The sequence below is a fragment of the Carassius carassius genome, chromosome 14, assembly GCF_963082965.1.
Source record: "Carassius carassius chromosome 14, fCarCar2.1, whole genome shotgun sequence".
NCBI lineage: Eukaryota > Metazoa > Chordata > Actinopteri > Cypriniformes > Cyprinidae > Carassius > Carassius carassius.
The window spans coordinates 1772103-1781634 of record NC_081768.1 but is presented as its reverse complement, the minus strand read 5'-3'; the positions used below and the strand labels follow the sequence as shown (position 1 = coordinate 1781634).

The 9532-nt window shown below is 34.7% G+C and overlaps 1 pseudogene; it reads right to left on the bottom strand.

Moving 5' to 3' along the window:
• Nucleotides 1-4362: 4362 nt before the first annotated feature.
• LOC132156695 (eukaryotic translation initiation factor 2-alpha kinase 3-like) lies at nucleotides 4363-9212 on the bottom strand (annotated as a pseudogene).
• Between the last annotated feature and the right edge of the window lie 320 nt (nucleotides 9213-9532).

Sequence of the window (9532 nt, the reverse complement as noted above, 5' to 3'; positions counted from 1 at the left end):
GATGTTTTTATCAGCTGTTTGTCTCTCATTCTGACGGCACCCATTCACTGCAGAGCATCCATTGATGAGACACTGATTCAATGCTACATTTCTACAAACCTGATGACACAAACTGATCTTGGATGACCTGAGGGTGATTATACAGTATTTGCATTTTTTGGTGAACTATTCCTTTAAGAAGCATGTGCTCTCTACTAAAATAAACAGTGATGTTGTTCTTGCCTATAATACACTCATTCATATCTTTTTCTTTAGACGCTCACTGTAACTGCTCATGCATTATAAAAGAGTGTTGTTTTGCGTCTGCTCGTGTTCAATGCCTCCATTCATTCAGACGTACAACAGAGCACTGATAAATACTAGTAAGTATTACCAGGCAACCATTTTGAAATAAAAAAAGGTATTAATAAAGAGTTATTTCACATAATTTGCTCATCTTCATGTTCCAAATCCAAATTACGTTCTTTCTTCGAAGGAGCAGCACAAGACAAATTCTGACAAATGTTCATGCTGCACTTTTCCATAAAAAGACCAAAAAAAAAAAAAATTGGGAAAATATTCAGCTAAATGTGTTTATATTAATCTTTTTTCTTTATCCATGCTTTTTTAATGTTTTATGTCATGTTGGAATTTAATGACAAATGTCAGGGTTGTTAATATACTTATAAAGCATATTTTGGCAACTTAAAACATTTTGACGTTTAAAGTATTCATGCTACAGAACAAAACCTGATCACTTGCAGTAATGTTTAACACAGAAAACATATTTTCCCCTTGTACTGTAAACCCAAAACTGCTATTCTAAAACGTTCACATCAGTGGCGAGGTCAGAAATTTTAAACTGAGTGGACCTTGGTGGAATAGGGTGGACCTGAATGACCACTCTCAAATTACACAAATTTTACAATATAGGATAAAATCACTATACAGTTCAGATAAGTTAAATGTAATTGATTGTTAGCCAACAAATTCATGAATATACAACAAAATACATTTACAAGCAGCTACAAGGTAGACAAATATAGATATTGTACTGCTATATGACCACTGTAGCAAGACATCAGTGTTCAGTAATTGTGTTCATCTTAAACTGGAATAACCTGGTTCACTAACTTACTGTGCCACGGCCAAATTTCTGACAGCATTATACTTTGAGAGCGATCAGATGTTGCTTACATTCAGGGGCGTAACAATCTTTTCAAACGTGAGGGGGACAGAAATTACACACACACACATATATATATATATATATATATATATTTATATAAAACATTACAATATACCATTTCTGTAATCTATATAGCCTACCAGTCAACAGTTTTTGAAGAGTAAGATTTTTTATGTGTTTATAGAAGCCTCATCTGCTCACCAAGCCTGCATTTATTTGATCCAAAGTACATCTAAAAAAAAAAGTTATTTTGTGAAATATTTTTACTATTTAAAATAACTTTTCTATTCGAATATATTTTACAATTTTTCCTGTGATCAAAGGTGAATTTTCAGCATCATTACTCCAGTTATGTGTCACATCCTTCAGAAATCAAATCATTCTAATATGCTGATTACCAATATTTAAAACAGTTGAGTAAATTTTTTTCAGTGTTCTTTGATGAATAGAAGGATCCAAAGATCAGCATTTGTGTGAAATAAAAAGACTTTGCAACATTATACAGTGTATCATTCAAAATCTTAGAGTCAGCATAATTTATCTTTTTTGGAAAAGAAATTATAGAAATGAATACTTTTATTTAGGAAGGATTCTTTAAATTGATCAAAAGTGATGATAAAGACATCATTTTACAAAATTATTATATTTCAGATAAATGCCGTTCTTTTGAACTTTCTATTCAATAAAAAAAAAAAACTGAAAAAAAAAATCTACCCAGCTGTTTTCAACATTATCATTATTATTATTTTATTTTTTGGAGTAGCAAATCAGAATATCAGAATTATTTCTGAAGGATCGTGTGACTGGAGTAATGATGCTAAAAAAATCAGCTTTGAAATCTCAATAAATTACATTTTGAAATATATTCAAATAGAAAACAGTTTTTTTAAATAGTCTAGTAAAAATATTTCACAATTTTACTGTTTAGCTGTACTTTTGATCAAATAAATACAGGCTTGGTGAACAGAAGAGACTTGACAGGTAGTGGATATGCGCATTGATAATTGGCTTAGAAATCTATAACTACTGGACAATAACAAATAATAATGATTTTTTATATACTACAAACACTTTTTTTCACATAAGTTATAATAGTTTCTATACTGTAATAAATGCTATGTCAATTAGCACTGCATTGTTCATATACTTTATCACCTGCTGGAGATGAGTTGAAAAACCATATATTGTTGCAGTCGTATGTTAAATGTCTTTGTGTTTCCAAAAGTGTCTGTTTTTCTGTGAAAACAACTGTTTTTATACAGCGATAGCTGGACGCTGTTGTCCATATTAGGAGTTTCCTGTTATGACTTTCAGCGCGAGAGCGCGCTCCAGCTTCGAGTATGAATGAAACACACATTGCAGGAGAGCTTAGCTCTCCGTGATGTTCATATCGCCTTCTGAAAAGGTGCGGGGGACGAATTTCCATGATATTAATAGTGTGGGGGACACTTCAAAACTTTCTGTACCACTTAGCAGCAAAAGACTAGACTTGCAGTTTATTTTTCGCGAAAACTGGCGTAAATGCAACATTACTCCGTAAATAGGGCAGAGCAGGTGGTTCATAAAGTGTGGATAAATCAGCTGGTATGTTGCTTTTCTCGACGATTAGCCCGGGTTGATGTTGATGTTTCAGGTTATGTTCTTGTTTTTTTATTTTTAGATATTTAATTAAAGATGTCTGTTTCGACATGCTCGTCTTGTGTCATGCGTGTTAAAAGTTTACTTCACTAGCAGACTTAAACTCATCCCCCCCCCACAATACGCGATTGGCTAAACAGTACTAATAAGCTTATTGATTGGCTGTTGCAGTAAGGCAATTATATGAAAAGGTTTTCGCTCTACAGTAGTTATTTTTTTATGAAACTTCATGTACGTGTTTAAGTGTACAGTATGTCACATATGCATGATTTTTTTTCGGCTTTCCCAAATTTCTTTTTTTTTTTTGTCTGTTCTGATTGGGTGGGCCAGCCGTCAGTTTGAGTGGGCCAGTGCCACCCTGGCCCTTATGTAGCCTCGCCCCTGGTTCACATCAATAGTAGTAAGATTTGCTATTTACCATCATTTTAGCACTGGTAATGTCTTGACAGTGACACCTAGAGGACTAGACGAGCACCTGCACCCTGCCCTGTGTTGAGATGAGAGGGAAAACTGTCAAAACATACATAAAGCTTTCGTAGCTGAGATAATTATTGTTTAAATGCTTGTGTACAGGTTGTACGTGCAAATTAATAAGCTTGTGTAAGAGTTTGAGCAACTACTTCATTATTTATGTGTAAAGGGATGTAAATAAAGAGCTAAATTTACTTACATAAGAACATGAAATATTAATCTTGATATTTTCAGTCAGGGTGGACTGCTTCGGAGTGAAACAACCCATCTAATAAAACAACTTAACAGAATTCATCTGACTTATTGTTAATACACACTGAGATTTACTTGCTTTTCCCTCCAAAATTATGTCACTTCCTGGAGGATGATGTCATTAAGAAATAAATCTTTTAATTTTTAAACAAACAAACTAGGAAATTAATAAATGAATAGTAATACTGAGAACACAACAGAAAAGATTTACAATGATTAGCAATGAAAACAATTTTAAAAAATAGTTAAAACAAAAAAAGAAAATCCAGGATTTTTTTTTTTCAGATTTTATTAATAAAGCCCAATGTTTCATTTTACAAGACAAAATGGAAACATCCTTACAAATTAAAGCATTGAAATACAATTAAAATATAAATCTATGGTTGCTTTTATGTTTGTGGAAAAAAGTAACAGTTTCTTACAGACTGTGAGTTTATTGTATCTAATATCAGAACACATGGTGTTGATATTAATGACACATTTTCTTTTTTCTTTTCACTGCACCCAGCATAAACAGTATATTTGTCAAGCAACAATCTTCCCAGCAAGCACATGTTTTCACATTACATTATATTGCGTTTCGACTGTAAATGCAACTTTGATTATCTTTTAGTTGCAATTAAATTTAAGATGTAAATCATATTCATTTTATGCAGCTAACATTACAATAATGTTGTGACATTACATTCATGTTGGGATTTCAAAAAATAGCCTCATAACATCAATAGAATGTATTTTTGAAAACAGAATGAGACTGAACTTTTGAAACTTTGAAAATATTTAAAATATACTAGAAGAAATCTAGTAGAAATCTGAAAGTTATTTCACATAATTTTTTTTAATCACTCGCCAAATGTTCCACATTTGATCTTATCACTTTAATCAGAGAACATGAAATAATTCATTAGATCATGGATAAATCAATTAAATCAATGTAACGAAAAGCTGTTGCTTTTCATAAGTACTCTGTGGTAATTCATTATTTTACTGCTAAAATTTCTATTCATAGAAATCTCAGACAGTTTTCTGGCTTAACAGATTCTGATCCAGAGAGAAAAACTTCTTCAGTGTTTCTTTTATGTCTTTTGCATGTGGTCTGAGCTCTGGTGAATTCGACAGCATGTTCATGATGAATTTACTCTGAGAAAGAAGCATGATAAAGTTATAGGCTAAACTTGGTTCAATCAATATTTATCAGAAGGTAAAATCAAGTTCCTAACCTCTGTTGGATAACTGTCACTGAACCCTTCTGGAAACCTTCGATCTCTCAGATCCGGCCACAGCTGCAATGACAGGGAAAAAAATCACTTAAAAAACAATGTAGCATTGCATCAGTGTCTCATTAGTGGAGACTCTGCAGTGAATGGGTGCCGTCAGAATGAGAGTCCAAACAGCTGATAAAAACATCACACAGCACAGCAGAAGAGAAGACAAAAACTGAGACAAATCCAGCATTAAGATCATAACCTATAATAACACTTCCTCCAATTAAAAAGTTGAATCAGGAGAGAAATCTACACAGATCAAGCACTTTTTACAAGCCAAAATAGCTCAAAAATATTTATATTTATTATTTGAGCAGAAAACAATTTTATTTAATAGAGGAAGTGTTTTTATGGATTATGGATATTTTGATTTTAAAAACGTCTTAATGCTTTTATTTATTGATGCTTCATTTTAGCAGCTGTTTGGACTCTCATTCTGACGGCACCCATTCACTGCAAAAGACATTTTAAATTGTCACATTTTATTTTTATTTTTTTGCAAATATGGGTAATAACTGAGCTTATAGTATCACTACTGATGACTGTCGTGAAATACTACTGACCTTTACTCTTTCACTAACAGTAGATATTTTCCAGATCATGACAAACCATACGAGTCCAAGGGGAAAAATGTCTGTTTTTTCATCATAATTCTTCTCATTTTTCTAAGGAAAACAATTATATGAATTTTTTTTAATGCAATTTCTTTAATAAAAAAAAAAAACAGATAAAATAGAACTGCATTACTTGTTCAGGACTCATGTAAGTTGGTGTTCCTCTGTTTGACCTCTCTATAGGGTCACCATTCTGATCGGTCTGAGCTGCCACCAGCCCAAAGTCTCCGATCTTCACTTTGCCTTCAGCTCCAAACAGTATGTTATCAGGCTAAAAGGAGAGAACACATGGGTAAAATGCTTATTTGCTTAAACACAAGTTAAGCTGCCTTCCAGGAACAAAAATGAAATACCTTTAAGTCTCTGTGGATGAGATTGTTGGCATGGATGTATTCCACTCCAGTGATAATCTCATAAAATATCTGATGGATTTCCACTATGTTTCTGTTTTTCCATCTGATTTCTCTCCTTTATCCAATCAGTCAGTGTTCCTCCCTCGCAGAACTCCATCTGAATAAACAAATATGTCCCGCTGCTGAAATGAGAGAGTCACATGGGTTAATATTTAACATGGCAATGCACATATTGTCTTAAATGAGTCATATCATACATTTAATATCATCATCTTGTGTTTCTCTAGAAGTTTGTGTATGATGATTTTCCACTCTTTTATCTGGTCCTTAAACTGAGGCACTGTAAAATTTCAAGTAAAATAAAATCTTTCTATTTCTGAGAGCAAAGAAATTTTGATTGCTCATTACATGAGCCCTTTGAATAATACAGTTGTTGTGTAATTAATTTCAATTAAACAAATAAAGTCACTAATCTGAAGAGTCTAACCTGTCAGTTCTGTTGTCTCCTGAGGCTTCAGTAGCAGCGGATGCTGATCTGAGAACAGACACAGTTACATTTACATTTACATTCATGCAGACACTTTTAACCAAAGAGACTTAAATTACTTAGAGCTAAAAAAAACCACGATCAATTGACACACTGTAATACTACTTTACCCTAAAAGGAGCTAATACAGGTGCTTCTCAATGAATTTGAATGTCGTGAAAAAGTACATTTTGTGTTAGTAATTCAACTCAAATTGTGAAACTTGTGTATTAAATTAATTCAATGCTCACAGACTGAAGTAGTTTAAGTCTTTGGTTCTTTTCATTGTGATGATTTTGGCTCTTATTTAACAAAAACCCACCAATTAACTCTCAACAAATTAGAATACTTCATAAGACCAATTAAAAAATTTTTTTTTAGTGAATTGTTGGCCTTCTGGAAAGTATGTTCATTTACTGTACATGTACTCAATACTTGGTAGGGGCTTCTTTTGCTTTAATTACGGTCTCAGTTCAGCGTGGCATGGAGGTGATCAGTTTGTGGCACTGCTGAGGTGGTCTGGAAGACCAGGTTTCTTTGACAGTGGCCTTCAGCTCATCTGCATTGTTTGGTCTCTTGTTTCTCATCTTCTTCTTGACAATAGCTTCTCTCTGGGTTTCAGGTCTGGTGAGTTTGCTGGCCAGTCAAGCACACCAACACCATGGTCATTTAACCAACTTTTGGTGCTTTTGGCAGTGTGGACAGGTGCCAAATCCTGCTGGAAAATGAAATCAGCATCTTCAGAAAGCTGGTCAGCAGAAGGAAGCATGAAGTGCTCCAAGATATCTTGGTAAATGGGAGCAGCGATTTTGGTTTTCAAAAAACACAATGGACCAACACCAGCAGATGACATTGCACCCCAAATCATCACAGACTGTGGAAACTTAACACTGGACTTCAAGCAACTTGGGCTATGAGCTTCTCCACCCTTCCTCCAGACTCTAGGACCTTGGTTTCCAAATGAAATACAAAACTTGCTCTCATCTTTTTCTTCCACACTTTTTCCACACTTTTTCCTTCCACTCAACTTTCTGTTGACATGCTTGGATACAGCACTCTGTGAACAGCCACCTTATTGGCAATGAATGTTTGTGATGTACACTCCTTGTGAAGGATTGTCAATGATTGTCAGAGACCATTTTGAAGGCTCAGGAAACCTTTGCAGGTGTTTTGAGCTGATTAGCTGATTGGCATGTCACCATATTATAATTTGTTGAGATCGTGAATTGGTGGGTTTTTGTTAAATGTGAGCCAAAATCATCACAATCAAAAGTACCAAAGACTTAAACTACTTCAGTCTGAATTACTGAAATAAATGAACTTTTCCATGACATTATAATTTATTGGGAAGCACCTGTATAGGAGCTAAAAAAAAGTGTCATAAGAGGAATGCTAGACATACTCTGTTATACTCAGACTTTCCATTCCTGATGTCACATCATCTTCATCATCATCTTCATCATCCTCTTCACAGCCGTCTCTGTCAAAGGTCACTACATCTGATGAAGTGCTGAACATAAAAAACACAAACTTCACTATTGAGAAGCACTGAATGTTTTATCAAAAGTGCAGGAGACTTGCTTACTTTGACACTTGTTTTTTTTCTTGGTTTGACGTCCAGTCTTCAGAATCTGTCCAGCATGTGATGTAACGCACTATGTTTGTGTGCTCTAGTCGAGCCAATGTCATCACCTCAGAATCAGCTTTCCTGTATTAAATCAATAAATGAATAATGAATGAATGAATATTTGAATGACTGACTAAAACAAATAAAAACAATGAATAAAAATGAATGAATGAATGACATTATATATATATTTTTTGCCTCATAATCATGACAAATGTACTTTTTAAAATTAGATATGTCCTTTTGACTTGTATAAACTTACCTGGTTAAGTTGACCCTCTTTACAGCGTAGATCTTGCGATCATATATATGTTTTACTTTATAAACACAGCCAAAACCTCCTTGTCCAAGTTCTGCAATCACTTTAAAATTCTGCAATCTATAGATGACACATACATGTTAATAGACAATAAAATCACTATGCATTATCTGAATATATATATATTCAGATCTCTGATCCAGAGAGAAAAACTTCTTCATTGTTTCTGAATTAACAAGATATTTCTGGTGGACACAAAGCTGTCAGGTCCAGTAGCTTACCCTGAAATTGAGTCTAATCCATGATCACTGGGACAGGAACTGGAACTGATCAATAACAAATCATTTTTAGTTATTATCCAAACACTGGCACCAAATTAAAAACACCAAATAGTCAGTGGCTTATAACACAAACCTCTCTTGGCTGAAACTATCATCGCTCCACTCCTCATTCAGAGACCACAACTTGCTTTTGCTACACATCTTAACTTTTCCCTTCTCCTCCATACTGTACAGCTGTTTGTTAATGGTTTGTCTTGACTGTCCCAGGTCTGTGGCGATCTGATGGGCTTTTAAACCTCCTGACCTCATCAGCAGATCCTCCACATCTTTCTCTTCACTCGTGTCTCTTGTCGTCTGAAACTTTTGCTCTGGTTTGACTGTCTGTTTGATCTCAGTCTTATTCTTCATAAGGTCCCAAACAGGAGGCTGTTCGTCAGTTTTGAACACCTGTTTTGATCTCTCTAGGTTGTACAGATGTTTGTTTACAGTGCGTTTATCTGGTCCGATTTCTTTAGCGATTACCAAAGCGATGCTTTTGCCATTTCGCCTCAAGAAGTCACAGATCTTTCTCTCCATTTCAGTGTCGGCAGACATGTTGCTTCAGTCAGAAAGGTTTGTAATACAGTTCAGATGTTGTCAGAGAGTTGTCTTCTACCTTCTATGCTCGGTCTAGACCCAAGGTTTCATAGATCCGCATCGGTATTTAAACCAGTCTCCTTTAGCTTTCCGTTTCGATTCAATCTCTTTTTCCTCAGTGCTATCACGCCCATGTCAGCTCTAGGTTTCGAAACGTCACTGTAAACTTTTATTACGCAAGTTATCAAATATAGTACACAACACACCAATATAGTGGCACAATAAAATGTAGTATACATTTATATTTATATACATTTTCCCATCACGCATGGACAGTGAGCACTGACCCATTGGTTTGTCTCCTGTATGGACAGTGTAAACATCCAATCACTATGTAATGAATTCGGCAACTGTGGTTCCCCCTGATCGTCACAGAGGACGCCATCACCGGAATATTGACTTTCTTCTCTGAACTCCATTTCCCATGATTCCACACCTGACT